The 20,793-nt window shown below is 41.7% G+C and overlaps 1 protein-coding gene across 7 annotated transcripts in view; it reads right to left on the reverse strand.

The window, feature by feature from the left end:
• Positions 1 to 20,793, reverse strand: part of SCUBE1 (signal peptide, CUB domain and EGF like domain containing 1) — a 302,108-nt gene that overhangs the window by 59,869 nt on the left and 221,446 nt on the right. The window lies entirely within an intron of this gene.

Genomic DNA, 20,793 nt, shown 5'->3' on the forward strand with positions numbered 1-20,793 from the left:
TTAGGAATGTTTTTTAAGTTAAAAGATCAGTTCAAACAAGGTTATTAAAGGTTTTAATTTAAATGAAAGAAAAATAGCATTCCTCCAATGTGTTGAAATGTATAGGAATTGGGTGGTGTCCTTTTAAATAGTTTGTGAGTCCACTGGTGGTCCTCCCTGTGTTCTGTGTTTTAGAAACCAGCCAGAGCAGCAGTGTACATCTTTGTTATTAGGCCTTGTATGTTTTGTCTATTTAGGAAACAGTAAACACCCAAGAATATTAGTGAGCTCAAAAACGTTTATGGGGATACTACCCAGTGCCTATGCACTACAAATGTTTATATATTTTGATGTGTAATGGACAGTTCTAGGCCTGCTCTTGCTAACACTCATTCAAGGGCTTATACACAAGGCATGCAAATATGCCCATTGAAATTAGGCACTTTTGTAACTATTTACAGGGTCAGGGTTTCATGACTGTTTATGACCCAGTTTCTAATACTATAAAAATATATATATTTCATGTGATATTTATACAGCTCTTTCAATGTGTTGAACATATACATGCACAGATAATGCACAGAAAAATTAAATGAACAAAATAAAAAGTATCCATACAGGTAAATACATAATATAAAGTGAAATACACTTGAGACGTAAGAAGACCTGAAATCCTCATTTGTGTGTGTGTGTGTGTGTGTCACACTCTCTCCATAGAATCAAACTAAAAATGGTGATTTCAGGTTTTCCTTTTTCTCACTTATCCTTCATTTTTTGTTATGAGTTTTCCTGTTTTATTTTTTCCTGTGTTTGCTTTCTAAAATTATTTTCTTGGGGTTATATTTGTAGCTTTGGAAATATTTAATGATTTGAATATATTAAAAAAATTGTAAACTGTTTCTCCTAAATAAATAATAAATTTATAAGTGAATGTGGAAGCCACAACTACAGCTGAAGTTTAAAAGAATTCAAATTCAGAAGACGACAAATAGTGCATTTTAGTTTCATTCATGTATGACTCGGTACCCCTGGAAATTCACAAGGACCATTCATTGTTGGCCTCTGACTTACTCTGGAGATCTCTTTTTAAAGACAAAACCATACCAAACAAAAACCCTGCATATTCCTCGGTAATGGCCCAATCCTGCACCTTTTATGCCATTAACATAAATGATTGCAGGGTTAAGCCCTAAACTCTTTGACACTAACAAGGATTTATACCACTTCTTGACTCCAAAAGCAACAGTTTGCTTACAACAAAAATATGCTCTCTTAGAATGGGTCAATGGTTTCTATTGAATGAAATATCATATCTACTATAGGCTAACAGAGATGTTAAATATTTTTATTATAACACAAATATATTTTAAAAAGGCAATTTACCCATTAAAATCCAGTACTCTGCCTCCTGCTATTCTTCTAATAAATGCTGCCTTTGCTCTTTCTGTAGCTGACTGGGATTGGAAATCCTCTAAGATTTCTCCCTATTTTGAGTATAACCCTTTTGGCACTGTCTCATTACTTGACATGGTGGGATGTCCCCATGCTAGGCTATGCCCAAGGCTTTGAGTTTTCTGCAACTCCTTGACTACAGAATCACCAGTCTCCTGTGGAATTCAACACTGGCCATAGAAAAGGGAAAATATTCACCACTTACTCTGCACTAAAGGAAGCTGGCTGCATGTTAACGTCAGGATAGCAGAATCTTTTTTCAGCATCTCTTTTAGACTTTGATACCAGTGCTCTGGGGGGGATATGACTGCTGACTCCCAGAAACCCTTCAATACCTTAGCATTGTTGCACAAATCCATGTCCACTTCTTCTCTTGAAGGGTGTGCTTAACCTGCATTAACTCCGATAGGAATGAAACATGCACATCCCAACAGTGATTGAACAATACCCTTTAATGGTGGCAGTGACATCTAGTGGATAGAGTACTGGACTAGGACTCGGGTGACTTGGGTTCTATTCCCAGTTATGCCATGGGCCTATTGGGCGACTTTGGGCAAGTCACACCACTTCTCTGTTTCTCAGTTACCCATCTGTAAAACAGGGATAACGATACTGTCTCCTTTGTTAAAAGCTTTGAGATCTAGCACTACATAAGAGATATATTGGTTGCTAGCTACAGTGATTGAATTGAGTTGCTGGGAAGAAGGCCCAGTTTTATCCACAGAGATCAAGCCTTGGCAAAATACTGACAGAGGTTAGTATGCTGTAGGCAGTTGAGCTCTCATGGATATGGGACAATCAGTGCTCCACATTTTGACCAATGAGGATTTTGTACCAGATCAGGGGAAACTGAACAAACAGGCCAGGCAGTATGGGAGCAAGGTTCTCACCCCCACAGAAGGGAGAGATGAGATGGTCCCTGCCCTCCCCTCTCAACCAACTCTCGAGGAGGGGCAGAAGTGGAGATGTCAGAGAAGTGGTCAATACTGTGAGCAAGAGAGAAAGTAAATTTATCCTCTAAAAAGCATTTACATTTTATCTAGCTATAAAAAGCTGAGGACCGCACCGGCAGCAGCATCACTGTGGGGCACTTTTGTTGAGATACACGCTGAATTTTGTTTAAAATTGGACTCATTATTTATGGCTGCCTCGCTTGCTATAACATTGCAACACAGGGCATGTGTGCTAGAGATGGGAAAACCAGCAGGGCCAGCATTTCAAAACTGGCTTTCTAAATTGCACTTCCACGTGTGTGCAAGCCAACTGGGAAGGGCATCACAACAACATGCAGTTATATGACCGGTGAGCACAATGGGAATGTGCTTAACTTCACAGATACAGTTTAGTCAGCCATTTGGGGGAAATCTGACTCTCGAGCTTCTTGGTTCTTTAGTGCCTTCCTTTGATTGGATTGTTGAGACATGCTATCCAGGGATGACAGGGCCTTTCCAGTCATCTCCAGAATGCTTGCCAATGATTGCTTCCTAATGGCTTGTCTGAGGGCGGAGAAGACCCAAGGATGCTTTCACTTTATTCTCAAACATCTGTATTAATCACCTTTTTTATGTTAGCAAGGAGATGGCTTAGTGTATCACACATGCCTTTCACCTTGAGCCCTGGACATTAAATCTTGCTTAGCTTACGATAGACAATGAATTTGGGCATCTTTTCTTGCTCTGTTTTGTACAAAAATCACCGTACAATTTGTCACAGCTCATACTGGGAGCCCAAGACTAGAATAGCAGTGGTGCTGCAGGTTGAGACTAAGGTGCATCAGCATTTGACGGTACTTTGTGTATCTCTAACCAGCGCTAGTAGCCTCTCATCTTCATGAACAATGAATTTCCCCATATGAAATAATGTCCTTCCTAACTCTAAGTGGATTGCACACAATTTCTCAAGGTACTGAGTGTAGCCCAGCAAACTTGGTGGGGAAAGTGAAATTCTATTCCTTTATTTAGTATCATCTATCTTTATATTTGTTGCCTCCGACCTGATTTTCTAAACATGAAAGCTCCATTCCATAAGTGCTTTGTATTTTATTTTTTAAAATATTGTTCCAGCTTTTGATCATGTCACAGGCAGATTTATGAATACACTTTTATTCCAGACCAGCAAAATACTCACTGTCAGGCATTGATACCATACTCATCATCACTGTGGGATAAGTGAGTGCCTATTTTTAGGGAATTATAAGAGACAGCTTCATAAATTGGAGAGAGTTCAAAGAAGAGCCATATGAATGATCAAAGGATTAGAAAACCTGCCTTATAGCTCAAAGAGCTCATGTTATATAGCTTAACAAAGAGACGGTCAAGGGGTAACTTGATTGCAGTCTATAAATACCTACAGGAGAAGCAAATATTTAATGATGAGCTCTTCAGTCCAGCAGAGAAAAATATAACTTCATCCAATGGCTGGAAGCTGAAGCAAGACAAATTCAGACGGGAAATAAGGCGTACATTTTAACAGCGAGAGCAATTAACCACTGGAACAACTTACAAGGATCAGTGGATTCTCTATCACTGACAATTTTTGAATGAAGATTGGCTGTTTTTCTAAAAGATCTGCCTTAGGAATTATTTTGGGCAAATTTTGTGGCCTGTGTTATACAGGAGGTGAGACTAGATGATCACAATGGTCCATTCTGGTCTTGGAATCTATGAGCTGATTCTTTGAAACTAATCAGGACTATGGGGCTAAATTCACCCCTGCTGGCACAGGGCTGGTTCCCCACCACTGCCCTTGCTATAGGGGATATACCAAGGAAGCCCCATTGGCGGAGGTGATTCAGTGAATGTGCTGTTTAAATGGACCCCCTGGCCAAGCAAGCTCTGGCTGAACCCACACTTGCTGGTAGGGTGACCAGACAGCAAGTGTGAAAAATTGGGATGAGGGTGGGAGGTAATAGGAGTCTATATAAGAAAAACACCCAAAAATTGGGACTGTCCCTATAAAATCGGGACATCTGGTCACCCTACTTGCTGGAGCTCTATTAGCTGGCTGTGGGTCCCATCATGAAGAGGGGGGCAGTGTGTAGCCTTGCACTGCTGCAAGACTCCCCACCTCTAGTCAAAATGTCCATCATCAGGTGCCTGCACCATGGCTGGTCTGACCTCAGGCTGAGTGTAGTCCATGATCTCTAGCATTCCACACTGCAGCCCTTGAGGCAAGTATCCAAACCTTGTAACAGCCTTGCATTCCTTTCCTTTAGCCCATAAGGGATTCAATTCCTAAGTGGTTGTATAGTGCATTTATACAGGAGCAGGATTTCACAAGTTTGTGTGGAAATCTGATTATTGCCAATAACAGGTATGTTTTATAATTATTTCTCTAGCTCTTTCTCTGGTCATTTTATTTCAACTTGGCCTTTGGGATTTTTTAAAATTGTTTTTGTAATGATCTTTGATTTTTGTAATGCCTACATGCACTAAAGGATCTTTTAAATGATCTTTATTTTCCTGAATTTAGTGCTTGTAAATAGGGGCCAGGTTGACAGTACTGGAAAGTGAAGTCCTTCATTTATTGCCACAAAAAAGCCTTCCATTTATTGCCAGAAGAAGAGTTACTGCCTGGGCAGAAGTAGTTTCCTGGAGCTTCCTCATACAGCTGAGCCTCAGTGCTAACCTGAAGGAACCACTTCTAGGACTGAAAGAGTACCTCATTTTCCATGGTCATCCAGTCCTTGGCCCTTCGGCTGAGGCTGTGGGTTTCCAATTACAGTAGCACTAATTGTGCTTGTGGTTTTTGTGATGTGGACACTTGCTCACTTGTGGACTGAGAGCACAGGGCACTGAGAACCCATCAGAGAGTAATGATTTTTGGCCAGTCCAAAACGGAGCTGGATTAATATCAGGGTCTTAGAAATGAAAGACTTCTTTCTGTATTGCACTACCAGTCCCTCAGTTCAGTGCTCTGCATTCAATTAATCAGAACAGATTCTGTTAAATGCAAAACAAGACATTTTAAATAGCATTGGGCTTGTAAGACAGATAAATGTTAAAAACTAAAGAAAACTAAATTCAGATAAAAAGCTAAACATTCAAAGATAGGATTGAGAAACAACACTGGATTTTCAGATGATTTTGTGAACATGCAAACTGATGTGGAAACACTAGTAACTGCTTCTTAACTGCATTTACCTATGCAAAACTCATTTGGACAGAGACATATGCGTGATTTTGCTGAATCCAGCTGGGGACGTGGTTGTAGAATGGAACCAATTTAGTGTCCAATTCATGCAGACATTTAAAAGAAAATCTAAAAAAAAAAAATGGATTTATTTCTCTTATTTTCTTTCCTATTATTTTATTTTATAATACTGTATGCTGGAGGTTGGGTGAAACCTCACTGAAGCTATGGGCATTACAGCTACCCCTCATTCAAGATTAATATAAAAAGAAATCAAGCTGCTTTATGAAATAGATAGCTGAAACAAGAGGAGCCACTGCCCAAAACTCAGGCCACAGGCTTGAGTAGAAGTTGAGCCATGTGGTCTGAGGGGTTTCCCCTGGAATCTGAATGTAAATGTGGAGGTTTGGGTATTCTTTAATGGAGCTGAGAGAGAGAGAAGAAACATGACAAAAACACAGAGAAGGCAGCAAGGAAACCCCAGAGACAGCCAGAGATGCCTTGTAGCATGACTCTGAGAAAAAGCGAAGAGAGAGAGCTTTTTGGTAGAGTGCTGGGTGGAAAGAGGCTTGGAATTGTGAGCTAAGAAACTGTTTCTTGTTGTTTGATGTCTACTATGTTCAGGGAAACAAGGCTTTATGTACATTCATTGTAAATAAACAGGATTGCACCAAAGAAATACCTGACTCCATTATCAATTTCTCCTCTTAATGGAAACAACCCACAAGACCCTGAATACCAGCTATCTGCTCTGGTCAAAAGGGGTAATACTAGTATAGTAGCACCTGGAGGCCCCAATCACAACCAGGTCTTCAGTGTGCCAGATGCTGTACAAAGACACTGTTCCTGCCCCAAAGAGCTTACAATCTAGCTTCATCTTTGTGGTAAAGTTCTGCATGGATTGTGTGGCTGCTGTCTAAGAAGCTGTGGGGAACATATGAAATGAAAAATCCTCTGGTTCTGACTGATGGATTAGCAGAGTTTGAACCCCAAACCTGAAGTGATGACACTGACATCATAATATAACTATCGTCATATCATATTACAACACAGCTCAGTGTAATAGAGTCATATCTCATTACTATGTCACAATATGACATCATGATGATCCTGTCCTCCAAATGCAAATCCATGCAGTCTGGATTTATTTTAGCTTTCTCAGACACACCTGGTTTGATTTCCCCCCTGAACCATTTACATAGCCTTAATTCAGGCTCCGTCTACCCTTGGAGCTGAGGTGTGATTCCCAGTTTGAGTAGACATCCTTGCACTAGCTTTCATCAAGCCTGTGTGCTAAAAATAGTAGCATAGCTACGGTACCATGGGCAGTGGCAACATGGGTTTGTCTTGCCAAGTACTTACTCATGGGGTCCGGATGGGTTTGTATTTGGGGGTGCCAGCCTGTGCAACTGATTGCCCCTGCTACTGTGGTTACACTATTATTTTTAGAGCACTAGCTCGAACAGAGCTGGCATGTATCTGTCTTCCAGATGTTTTCCCAGTTGCAATATAAACATATCCAGAAAGTGCCATACAATTAACTATGTGCTACAGAGCACACAGTGTATTCATATCAGCCAAACCCAAAGCCAATCACAGCTGTCTGTGTTCTGGTCACATTCCTCACTATCCAATCCAGTGGATTCTTTGAGAAAAAGAGACCTTCCCTTTCTTCATCCACTGCACAGTCTTGCCCTGACTCACACACACTGAACTCCTTGAAAATAATCTGTCAATGTTTTTAAACTAAACCCTGCCCCTTTCTAGATATGCGTGTTTTCCTTCTCCATCCCCCTATTGCAACCCCCACTATGTTGTCCATTTCATAATCAATTAGAGACTACCTGAAATGGCTGCCAGTGGTACCGACGGACATTAGCAAGCCTACAGATCCCAGTCAGATGGGCTGCTGGAAACCACCTTGTTTTAGGCCAGACTCCCCACCAAACGATGGCTTGGATTCAGTGTCAGGAAACATATGACCTCGAAGCAGACATATGGCATGGTATCACACACTTTCTGACTCAACTTGATGGATCTCTGTCCACAACTCATCAGAGTATCCTCCCATAGGTCACTTAAGAGGGACAATGCAATAGAAGACCCAGCATGGCAGATACTGGCAGAGGTCAGTTACCTCGGGCTTCGTGGCTATAGAATTGCAATGTAGACGGTTGGACTTGGGCTAGAGCCCAGGCTCTGAGACCCCCATGATGGGGGAGGATCTCAGATCCTGGGCCCTAGCCCAAGCCCAAACGTCTACAAGTGCAGCTTTATAGCCCCGTGAGCCCAAGTCAGCTGACCCAGGCTCTGAGACTTGGTGCCGCAGGTGTTTTATCGGCATGTAGACATACCCAACAAACCAATAAGATCCCCTTTTGATTTGACAAGGCCATTCTTTACTACAGAAGTCCAGCATAGACCAAAAGAAACAGCTTATTGTTATAACTAACTGCTCATTATGTTTCAGAATCTAAAATAATAAAACCAACGAAGGATGGAGTGAAGGAAGAAGAGATAATACAGACTATTGCTAGATATAAAACCTCTTATTGTATTACTTTCCTGCTGAGTACTTTTAGTGAGCAAGAAATGGGGCAGGCTGGCATCCTCCTCCCGAAAAACCAAACCTTTAAATGTAATTCAAACACCACAACCCTGTGAGCTTTCTATTGCGTGACTGACTTGGAAACAAATCCATTCACTTGTTGCTGAGACTTAGCTGTTAATAATGTACTAATGACCTGCAGAAGAAAAATATCTGGCATTAATTACTATACCTTTTATTTGAACTGAAATGTATAAGTAGCTTAGCCACATCTTGCACTTCAAAAACCAGAGCGAGCAACTCTGTCCATTATGACTAACTTCAACTCAGAGTATTTATTTATTTAAGGATTTTATTGCTCTCTGTTAGCTAAGTGATTAGTGAAGACCAAATGCAAGGCACTAATCAAAGAATGAAGGACTTTTGAAGGAAATTGATTCTGCTTGCAAGGGGAAATGTGCCTTTTATTACAAATGATTAACTCTGTAAGAATTCAAAACCAGTGGTAAAACAAATAAATACATATAAATTGCAGAACAAACCTTCAAGTTCTACTGCAGGGAGACACAATAAATAATCGGAAACCTGTGACTAATTATATAAATGCCAAAAATTGATACTGATGTGAAGAAGGGGAAGTTTCCTTGGCAGTTTCAGTGACAGATAGAAAAACAGGATAAAATTGCTATTTTTCAACTTCAGGAGTAGGCATCCAGGAGCAGTTAAAAACTGGGTCATGGAGAATACTTGGTTACCATCAACTCAAATAAGTTTTAGATCTGATGGATTATCCATTATTCAAATGTTGCTATGCACCAATATATTGACAAAACTCACTATCCATAGCTGGTTGGGACCAACATCTTAGTTTCCCTTGTTCTGATGAAGCAGAGCAACTCCCATTCTGTTGTACAGTCCACTCTATTAACAGCTGGGGATGCAATTAGTTTGCTCTAGTGATAGCTTCACAGCTCCTACACTTGGATCCATGCAGGTACACCTCTGAGCCCATGCAGAACCCTGTGGAATCAAGGGGACTCTCAACAGTCACATGAGCCTGCTCATATAGATTCAGTAGCAGGATTTGAGCCTTTATTTGGATCCCTGTTGTGTCTGTAAGGAACAATAGCATGAAAAATGCAGTGGAAATCTCCTGAGGAGTGTGGAGGGAGACGGTCTTTATCTTGTGCTTCCTTCTGGCTCTTTTAGTTCATCAAAACTAGGGAATCTCAAGGAAAAACCCACTAACCTAAGACTGAGTCTTAGCTAATTGGCTGTCTTTTTATTGTTTTCTACCAGTTTTCTTTGCTAATGTTCCCTTTTCCATCCAAGGACTCTCAAGCTACATGGCACAAACTCCCAGTGAAAGCAGGCCATGGAAAGGCGCATTATGCCATGGTGTCCTCCATTTAGTGAATGATAGCACCAAGACACACTACACTTATTACATGTCTTGTTTTGCCTTGTCTTCTACAATTTTATGTCCATTTTCCTTAATCCCTCAGGTCTCACTTAAAACTTCATTCCTGCCCTCCCTAAGAACACCAAACAGTGGATTATGAGTTGAGATGAGAAGCTGGAGAGAGAGAGACCTCTGTCTTGATCCTAAAATGAAATAATTTAGCAAGGATAGGTCAAAGTCTATCACCAGACATAGGTGTGTCTTGATCCACTGGCTAAATCATTTATCAGGACATCTTTGAAGAGTTTTACTATTAGGATTTCCATGTTTCTTCCTCTGCACTCCTGATAACATAAGTAATAGAATGTGTTGGTTCTTGATGTTGAAGGCTTATCAGCAAGTCATCTCTCTTTCAGGTTTTCCTCAGTTACAGTTGTATTGACCCCAAACTCTTAGGGGTGGGGCTATATCTTCCTTTGTGCTTATACAGAACCAGGTACACTGTTAACACTCTAATATTTTGATCAGCCAATGCGCTGGTATAGGTGTAAGGGCACTTCAGTGACCCATGCTATTGTTTACTGTGTACAGTTCTGATTTGAGATGTCCATTTTGTTCCATGAAAACAAAATGAGCAGTTCAGATTCTTCTAAAAGAAAACTGTAAATTATTGGCCTGCATAGGTCCAGTCATTAATTCTAGTGGGTATCCAGGGTTGAGAGATGTCAAACAACTCCTAATAGAGTGGGCTGACACCCAGATTTTGGTATTTCATAGATTGTTTAGATTTTAAGGCCAGAGGGACCCTTGTGATCATTTAGTCTTACCTCCTGCATAACACATGCTGTAGAATTTCACTCAATGATTTAGAATCCGATTCAGGAAAGCCTCCCTACCCAGGAAAGGTCTTGAGCACATGCTTAAATGCTTTTCTGAGTTGGAAATTGAGTTTTAGTTTTCTGAATCAGTTAATTTTTGAAGTTGTGCTTTGGTATAATCTTTGTCCAAGTAGAGATTTAGATAACCAAGTTTGGTTAGGGCCAATATGCTGAAAATTTAACTTAATAGTGTGCACTGTGTGTCCTGTTCACTCAGAAACCATCAGGTGTCCTCTGACATATACTGCATATTATTTTGTTGGATCTGAGGTTGTTTCTGCACCTAGAAAAGTTAGTATTCCAAAGAAACAGTTACTATGGATGTTTTTTCTGCCTCTTCTAAATCAAATACCCAACTGCAGTAGTCATAGTCTGGCTATTTCTGTGGTCACAGGAGCCATGCCAGATAGATCTCGCTTTGATGGTATGGTCCAAGGGGATCTGTCTTCTCCTTAGCAAACTCATCATCATCAACATCAGAGCAATAGTTTCCTACCAGTTACCTAGACGCACCAGCAAAGAGAACAGCAATGGGAAATACAAGAAACTTCTATTGGTGATAGTCTTTGAAGTCAAATGACAACTGCTGGTTTTCTTTATCTCTGTTATGAATCCTTATCAAAAAAGCAGTGGCTGTACCTTCCTGGGAGAAATCCCTGGGATTTGAAAGCAAAGGGTTAAGAATCCTGGAACCTGGTGATAGAAATGTAGGTCCAAATCATTTGCTCCCTCTCCAGAATAAATACAAGCCTTTCCTCGGACTCTGTTCCCAGTGACTCCTGTGTGATCTCATATAACAGCAAGTTCATTTCCCCTTCTTTTCTTCAGCTTCTTTCCAGAATTGCCCACTTCACTTCTTTCTCCCACAGGGAGCCCACAAGCTCACCATCAGCCACATGCTTCCCTCAGCACTTACTGCTCAGCTACAGACAGAAAAAGGGCTGTAAAATATCATCTTAGTGTGGTAAATATCTGCTCTCTATGAGTCTTCCTAAACATACGGTACGTAATGAGTTTACTGACCCACACACATTTTTCTTCCTGTCAGCACTGCACAGCCAATATTGCTATAGGTCAGCAAGCAGCATTTTGTTCTGCTTTACGCATCATCCACCAAATGACCAGCTCATTTCTGAGTCACCAAAAGCTTTGGGAGTCTGGGAGAAGTTTCAAGGGAGTCTTGGGTGCTGAGGAAGAATTTATATTTTGGATGGCAACCATGAAATTTTGGCAGTTTCAACCAGGGAAAAACTGGTGGCTTAACTGAGGTCTGCATCACTTAAGGATATCAATGGGAGTTTTGCCTGAGTAAAGTCTGCAGGATTTGGCCTGCAGTTTTTAAATGAAATATGATATTGCTATTATTATTACTGAAACTGCTGTTTGGCAGAAAAAAAGTTTTTATTCTTTTCCCTGTAGCATTATGAAGAATCTGTTTTTATGACAGGTTAATTTGTTACTTTAAAAAATAACCATCTAAGAAACCTTGCAATCAAGGAATGAGAGCAGCAGATTATCTAGTAAACTGATTCGCTGACAGAAAATCCATTCGGTCTAATATTTTTAACATACGGGAAGCTGTAGCTACCTTCCATCTGTACACCTGAGCACATAACCCAGCAATGTCCCCTCCTAGGAGAACCATGTGGGGAATTGCCCTCAATGGAATTTCTCAGAGGACCCTTTACAAAGCCCCCAGGATCTTCCAGAGAGAGATTAAAGGAGAGATTTAAAAAAAGCAGTGACAGCTGCCAGCAATAGCAAAGGGTGAGGAGAGGGAACTATCTGAGCTCCCCATACTCCTGCAAGGCCAGGAATTGGGTGGTGTAACTCACCCTCCCTCCCAGCAGGATGAGGGGGTGGTGCCTTTACATCTCCAGCAGCTCTGATGTCAGAAATTCTATCAGCCATCCTTTGGAATAGGCAAGTAGGTGTGTAGAGGGTCATGTAATGGGGAGGCTCTGGTGACACCTTCATAGTTCCAGACCATACTCCATAATGGATCAAAAAATGTTCTGCTCTCTGGCACCTGCGTTCTCTCAGAGAGCAGCAGAGGGAACAGGAGACCCCTCAGATCCTGGGGACATACGGGGAGAGGAGTTTATGCAGAGAGAGAGAGAGAGGGCCCATCATCTGAGGGACTTCTTCAGGAGCTTTATTTTTTTAAAGGAAGGAATTAGCAGCCAGGTCAAAAGGCTGCTCAGAATGGGTCCATATAGAAAAGGAAACAAAACAGATCAATAACTAGATAAAAATATATAAAGTAAATAGTGAGGCCAGGGTCAAAGGTGTAAAGGGAGACTGTGGGTAGGAAGGTTGGTCTGACTGGGATTTTTTGAATGATGATTCCAAATCTTTTTTTTTTTTTTTTTTTTATTAATTATCCAGCTCTGCCCAGTTAGCCTTATTGTGTGATCTAATCGGAGTTGCTCTCATCCTTCCTTTCCCTTTTATTGTACATTCCATGGTAGCCTATCATTAGTTTGTAAAGCTTCTCAAGGAGAGGGATCACTGTGTTTGTACAATGCCGAGCATGATGGGGTCCTGATCGTGACGGATGCCTATGGGCACTACTGGAATCAAATAATAATAAATAATAATTAATAATACAGCATTGCTACCTCTAACAATGCTGCTTATTATAGCTAACCACACATCTGAAGTCAATAGGAACTGAGTTGAGCTAAGCACCTTGTAGGATTGAGATCTTCAGAGAAGAACTACACTATCAGTCCAGAATTGTACTGGAAAATCAGAGAAGGGCTAACATAGCTCACATAAGTAGGCCAGAATTAAAACAATACCTTCAAACAGACTGCATCAGAATAACTGCGAACATTCTTCAGTGGAGCTTTACTCACATGCCCTGCAACCCCCAATCACACATGCCTAAGAATCACATTAATTGTTTTACGGACTCACAGCCTTATGATCATATTGTCTTTGACATGTGCTTTTGAAATACAGCATTATTTATGGTTCCAAAATAAGGACCAGCTTGAGCCAGTTGGCTTGCACAGGTATTTTCATGTGTGACTGTTGGACACAATACGTTAGAAGTAACACAAAGGATTTTAAGAGATGAGAAGCTACTGGAAGGGTTTGACCTACTGGGATAGTAAGTGAAACAGAGGGAGGGGAAAAAAAAAGGGAAACAAGAGACAGAGAGAAAAAGAAAGAAACAGTTTCTGTAGAAAAGAAGTCATAAAAATTGGAGATGGGGGGTGGGGAGGGGCTGTATCAATGTTTAAAGTGATTGTGGCCTTTCAGTAAATTATCCTTACACTTGGGCTTTTCTGTTTTCTGAGTTAACTCTCTCACACCCTTCCCAGCCACTGCCTCCATTCGAGGTGGCCTTTGTTACAGTCAGGCTCCTCTATTTATCAAACTATGGGACCCAGTAGGAGGCAATTGGCTCTGACTCCCATTACATTTATCCTCTGACCATTGTTTTGCTAGCACAGTCTAAAATGCAATTAGAGTCAAATGCTTTCCCAACGTTTTTAAGAAAACAAAGTACTTTCATCAAAACCATTGCCAAGATTTTATGAGCAAACATGTATCCCTTTCCAAAATTAATCATTTTCCAAGGCGAAAGCAAGCTGAATTATCTACTGCCATTATGGCAGTAAACTGTGCTACTACTTCAAGTGCTTGGGGAGAAGAAGCTATAGATCAAGAATGGAAGTGCATTAAAAGAAACTTAAGGCAGGTTTGTTTGTTTCCCCCCAAACATAAACATGGTATAGTAGCCTGCACTCTTCTCAAGCCGCTATTTACACATCAATCCCGTAAGAGCAACTTAACAGCCTAATGATACAAACACAGAAAGGCCTTTACCCTCTGTGTATTGAGCAAGCAATATTCCCTGTGTCCTGGGATACACTTGCTTTATAGACAGATTTCTAAAAGGAGGAAAAGGCTGTCTTTACAAAGCAGCCTTCTAATTACTGGAGCAGATCCTACCAGCCTTACGTGGAAGTTAATGGGACTCCTCGCAGAGTAGGTTCTACTCAACTTGAATAAAGGGCGGGGAGAGGGAGGGCAGAATCAGGCCTAATGTAATTTAAAGTAGCTGGAAGAGCAAATGCTACAACATAAGCAAATTTTCAACTGAAAACTAAGAGGTAAAAATTCCCTTTGTCTACCATAGGCCAGATCCTGTATTCCCTGTTCATTCGCAGCTCCTGCTGAAGTCAATGGCAGACTTAGGGTTGCCAACAGTCTCTTATGACAAAGGATATCCCTTATTTTCTGCTCTCGCTACATCAAGATCTGGAATAGCTGAGTGCTGCAAAAAGTAGCAAGAAATACCCTGGGTGAATGTAGGTGAGTACTGCTTATTATTATTAATAATAAATAAATAAATAATAAATAATAATAATATCAGGAGGAGGAGTAAGGTGGGGGTGCTCAGAAGACAGTCCCTTATTTTTAAAATACAATGTTGGCAGCCTTAGTGGCAGTACACAAGAAATACAGTGTTCGGCCCCTCCATTTATTCTTTGCAGGGAACTGACAACATTATGTGCAAATCGGAGCTTCTTGAGTGACCCAGGACACAGAATGACAGGCCACTTGCACGATCTAGGAATGGATGGATATGCTGCTTTCTTGCTCGGTCTTGAAGGTGAACAAAAGAAGTGTGTTTGAAAAATACCTCAACTTTTTTTCTTGAGATTCTAAATTAGTAAGAGCCAAATCCTTCCCTCAAGCGTACAAGCTGAGGATCAGACCTTTGCAGGGGAACAGGGGCTGAGAGATGAAGGAATCCTTCTGCCCACAACACTGACTGGAGGTAAATAGATTTGCGAAGGGGTGGATCCACTGGTCCAATGCCTGTCTACTCCCCGACCCCTGACCCACCATCAAGCCCCCCCAGTGCATCAGTCTCTTGGAAACTTGCTGGTCTGTGCTGTGGGGTACAGGGTTGTGTACCCCTTTGCATGGCCTGCCCAAATCCTCCCCCATCCCTTGCAGTGGAACCACACCAGTACCACTTTGATACACACCAGGGATGCTGTGGGAGCAATTTTTTCCCCCCTCCAGGATCTATGTGTAGACTTTATGAACATTATGAATACGCTTAATCACTTTCTCCTCCATTTGCTTCCCTGCTAAGAGCGAGTCCAGGGGTCTTTCGTTTCCATCTAATCTAATCCATCCAACATTCATCATCATAATGTCTGAACATGTGGCAACAACTGATGACATTGCTAAGAGATGAAGCCTGCATTTCTTGCTTTAATAATTTGGGATCTTAAAGAGCTTTAATTTACATTTAAAACAAGCCAAACCCTCACCCTCAAAAGGTGCAGTTATGGGAAAGTTGAAGTATTCTAAGCTGTCTTTTTACTGCAAGTATGTACAACACAGCAAAATGGGGGCCTGCTCATTGATTGGATTGCATTTTACATGTATAACAACATCATCACCACCATACGAAGGTGTACTAACTAAATAACACATTCACTTGCCCGCTCTTTAAAACCTCAGTGAATTACAACTCCCAGGACCATTATTGTTTGTGGAAGAATGCCACCATTCTGCTCAAACTATTCTAAGGCTGACTCATATCCTGCTAATTCATTAATACATAACACAACTCTAGTCCACAACACAACCATTTCCAGTGGTGCTGGAACACTTTTACAGTGGGGGTGCTGAGAGCCAGTGATACCGAAACTTTTTTATCTTGCATCCCCCCCCCTTACCCCTGTCTGTGCCCCCACTCCCTCAGAGCTGGGGCCAGGAGTGGGGGCTGAGGCTCTGGGAGTGGGGGCCACGGACAGGAGTAAGGGGGCCAAGGCTGCGACCACAGCTGGGGGTGGGAGCAGAGTCTTGGGTGCAGGGCAGCGGCAGCCCGGACCCCGGGTACGGGGCCAGGAGTGGATCCCCAGCCACCAGCGGGGGTGCTGCAGCACCCCCTGAACCCCTAGTTCCTGTGCCTATGACCATTTCTGCAAGGTACACACAATATGTCCTAGCCTATCAATAGAAAAGTGCGCTGAATTGCATTTCAGTTTCTATGTGCTAATGAAACATTTTGTTTGGCTTCCATTGTTCATTATATAATAAGAGAAGCATCAGGGTATTTTAGGAAGCCATCTTCCTACTGATGTATCCTCACTGTAGGAGTTGCCATATTGGATCAGACCTGTGGCCAGGTAGTCCAGTATCCTGTCTCTGACAGTGGCCAGAACCTATCAAGAAAGATGCAAGTAGGCAGATGTGGGATGATCGTCCCCTGCAACATTAGGGTGATTTACAATTGTTAGAGACTTGCTAACACCCTAAAATGTGAAGTTTAGTGTCCCTTCCAAACTAGGGTTAACCACAAAAAAAAAATCCCCTTTCCCTTATTGTGTAGCAGGAGTGCACATGATGCAGAGAGGAGGCTTGAGGGACAGGGGAATCTATTTTATTTGTTTTCACCTTCAAGCAGAACCACAGCCAACTTGGGAGGTATCATCACTTGGCAAACAACTTATATTGAGTGCACTTACTGGAAATGTTTCCCCTTGGTGCCTGGGCCCACAACCCTTGATCTCAAGAGTAAGGACTAAGCATACGAGTTAGGCCCTGTATTGATGATATAAACACATTGTTCAATCTGCAGGCAGCTCCACTGGGACATTTAAAAAAAAACAACCCTCACACTTGGAACAATCTGGTATGTGCCAAAAGCAAGACATTTAGAAGCGTTTTTATGAGACTCAGGATAAAATCTCTCTTGGAAAGAGAACATCCAAATAAGGAGTGAGCTATAATTCGAGGCAGGGAAATCACCTTAATCTTTCCTTTCATTAGGTGGCAGAATTTTGACAAGGGACTCCCAAGAGACACTCCAGCACATTGCTGAGTCTGACTAGTGCATTTGGCACTGTCAGAGCTGAGCCATCATAACTGTGTGCAGTCATTTCAGTGAAATATGCATATAATTAAACAAACCGGGCCAGCCCCTTGGCTGGTGTAAATCAGCCTAACTCTGGTCACTATGTTTTACACCATCTGTGTGCACTGATGGCTAGATTAACGCACAGGCAAACTAGGCAAGTGCGTAGGGCCCAGATTCATGGGGTGGGAGTGCGGGGGGTGTCACGATGGAGGGCTGGCCAGTCCAAACCTGAGAGGCGCTGCGACCCTGTGCACCAGGTTGCAATGCCACTTGCTCAAATTTGGCACATTTCTCCCGCCATCATAACAGAGGGACTCTGGCGCTAAACCTGAGTGGTGATGCAACCTTGCATCTTAAGCAGATTTTGTCCATGTACCTACTTAAAAGTGAGGGGGCCATGGCCCAGGTGGGCCCCTTCTCCTGCCCCCCAACTTCAAGGCCTATGCAACAAAATCATTTTTTCTAGGCAGGACAGTGTGTCAGGGCAGTTTGTTATTCATATTAGAAGCTGGGGCCCAGAAGCTTATGTTTGCCTAGGGCTCAGTAATGCATTAATCTGGCCCTGGATGTACCAGTCAGCACATTGTATAACCCACTCTATTCAAGCTGTAACACAAAATAATCACCGTGAGCTTCTTTTACTTTAATATCAGTATAACTCTGTTGATTTCAATGGACTTATGCCTGATTTAATTGAGAAGCAGACTCAAGTCCAGTATATTTTCTTCAACAGCTGAAGACCTGAAACGTGCAGCATTTCCTCATGAGAATAGCAAACAAACACACAGGTGAGCGTAAAAGTCAGACAGAGGGCGTGTAGGTGTTCCAGCTGCTAAGCCCAGTTTCCTAACCTTCTGTGGAATCCACACCTACTGCGGTGTTCCCTTCCTTCTCAAGGGAACAGACTGAGCCTTGAAGGCATTCTTACACACCTCTTCACAGGATGAAGTTCAAACCTGACCACTAGGATCACAGCTCAAACAGGGGTTTGTGTGGGCGCAGGTAAAAATCTATTTCAAATGTTTAAAAACAACAACAAATAGTATGATTTTCCTCCGTTACCCCCGTGTTGCCCTCCTGTCTGGCCTCAGGGGACTATGCCAGAGTATTGCTTACCACATTTCCAGCTAAGAATGAAAGAGGAAGGCTGAGTAAAATTATTAGTTTACATTTGCTTCTGCTTGTTTTTAAGTTAGGAAAAAGTGTCAACATTTTTAATCAGAAACCGGTTCAAATGGTAACTTGGCAGAGATAATTTGCCTGCTCACTTTCTGATGGAATAGCTAACTTGCTTTTTCATTCTGCAAGTCATCTGGTCCTTGCCTACAGTACCATGCTAAAAACGATTTTAACTTCCTAAAGCACTTTGTCTCCACACACAAGTGTACTCCCGACCATTAAAAATCTCGCATCTGAAAGCTCAGATCAGCGCTTAGGCACTGAAATCCTATTTGATACAAAAAACGGTGAATAGATTGACACAGCCTTATTGGAGATTTAGGTGTCCTATTAATGTGTCCTATCAATGTGCCATTAATTCATAATGCTTTTGGATCCCACACAATTATTATGCTTGGAAAGGGTACTAGTTTTCTTTATCTTGGAATAAGAGGAAGGGTTGTGTTGGCAATTCTGCAATGGCATCCCTATATGAAACATTTCTCTGTCAACATACTGAACCCAAACCCAGCACATATAGTTCTAATCACATCAAACTCCCTGAAACTAAAACCACTGAGGTTAGAACTGAGCAATCAGGAAAGGTCAGCATCTGATTTAGCTGAATTATTTCAGGTTTGGGAGTGTGGACCTATGGTGCAATGGGTTAACACAGAAAGTTGGAAGGCCTAGGTTCAAATCTTACTTAAGAACAAAAGTGAACATGGATTTGACTGGGCAGGAGGTGGGATGGGAAAATTAATTCTAGTCCTTAGTAGATGTCTGTCTAGTACAATACAACTAGACACAACTTGGCACAACCGCCATTCTGCTCCAGTATAGCCCAGGACAGAGGGTCAGGCCAGATTTGAGCTGCTCAGCAGGTCAGGATCACAGTTTGCTGGCAGAGTTCCATAGGGAAACTTGTAAGGCATCCACCAGCAATATGCCTGGCCCTGGACAGTGCTTTTAATCTCTCCATTTCAGGGGTGTACATTATTTTTCATAAATCATGTTGAAGCTGGCACTAGCACTTCCAGGGGCATCTCAGAGACAGAAATACAGCAACAAATTAGGTTTACGAGGGATTAAACAAACCTCAATTATATATCAAAATATACTGGTGGAGATGCCGGTGGTTTTAATTATTTTGCTTTTTTCTAAGGAAAGAAAGAAAATTAAAAACAAAAACAAAAACAAACCTGCCAGCCCTACTGAGATCTTGGAAGCCTTTGCTGGGCAGGTTTGAGGCGATAAAAAAACTGCAGAATGTGGCTTAGGACAGTTACGTAGGAGAAAACGTCAGTGTAATATGAAGATACTAGGCCAAATTCTGCTGTTGGTTACCCTAGGGGTAAACTGGCATCATTGCAATTCTTCTGGGTAAATATCTGATGTGACTGCCAGCAGAATTTGGGACACTGTATTCTAATTACTAATTACAAAAGAAGAACAAATCATTACATTCTTTTAAAATCTTGTAAAAAGTCATAAACCAAAAATAATTAACAATCAGTCGAGCAGGGAGTGCCATTACCCTATGGGAATGAAGAGGTGATCTTCTAGAAGCTCCTTTAGCTCTTAATGCCCCCTGCAAATGCAAAGGGTCCAGAGAGGTGAAGAGAAGAGGTGTTCAGGTGCCGGATAGGCCCTCTCTTTTTACAGAACTAGTCTGTATCAATTCATTTTTTTGGTGATACGTCCCCCGCTCAGACTTCATTGTGGATAAAACTGTGCTAGTACAAGACCTTTGAACCACTTAAGTCCCACTTAAGCCCTGTTTTGAGGATGTAAGTGGAACTTGAGTGGTGCATAAGCCTTGTGCTACTCCTCTGCATAGGGGTGAATTTCATCCTATATGAGGATTCTGCTGTAGGTTTCTGGTAAATATTTACCTGACTAAGGTATTACACATCAATCAATGGATTTTCCCACTAAAGGCTCCTTTCCTGAATGTAACTTATGCTCTCTCCCCTTCCACTGCCCCCTCAGAGTACTGGCAAATGTGCACATTGGCTTCTCTTGCAAAAGGCATTGCCTACAGCAGGAAAAGAAAATTGTTATTTATGATAGCATTTTGCACATTTTTCTGGGTGCTTAATGAAGCCTGAACTTCAGTGAAGCAGAGAGAGTGCTTATTGTTGAATTTTTTTCAAGATCACTGCACAACAAACAGAAACTGAATGAGCAATTAAGTTAACTGGCTTTAAACTCATATTGTCCAAGGATTAAGCTAATTAAGGCCATACTCGTAGGGATTCATTGTAGCTCCAAACAATCTGCTTGCTATTTTGTAGTTATTGTGGTCTGAAAATGAATTCTGGGTGTTTTCTTTCTGTTAATGATG

The sequence above is a fragment of the Chelonoidis abingdonii genome, chromosome 1 (genome assembly GCF_003597395.2).
Source record: "Chelonoidis abingdonii isolate Lonesome George chromosome 1, CheloAbing_2.0, whole genome shotgun sequence".
Lineage (NCBI taxonomy): Eukaryota > Metazoa > Chordata > Testudines > Testudinidae > Chelonoidis > Chelonoidis abingdonii.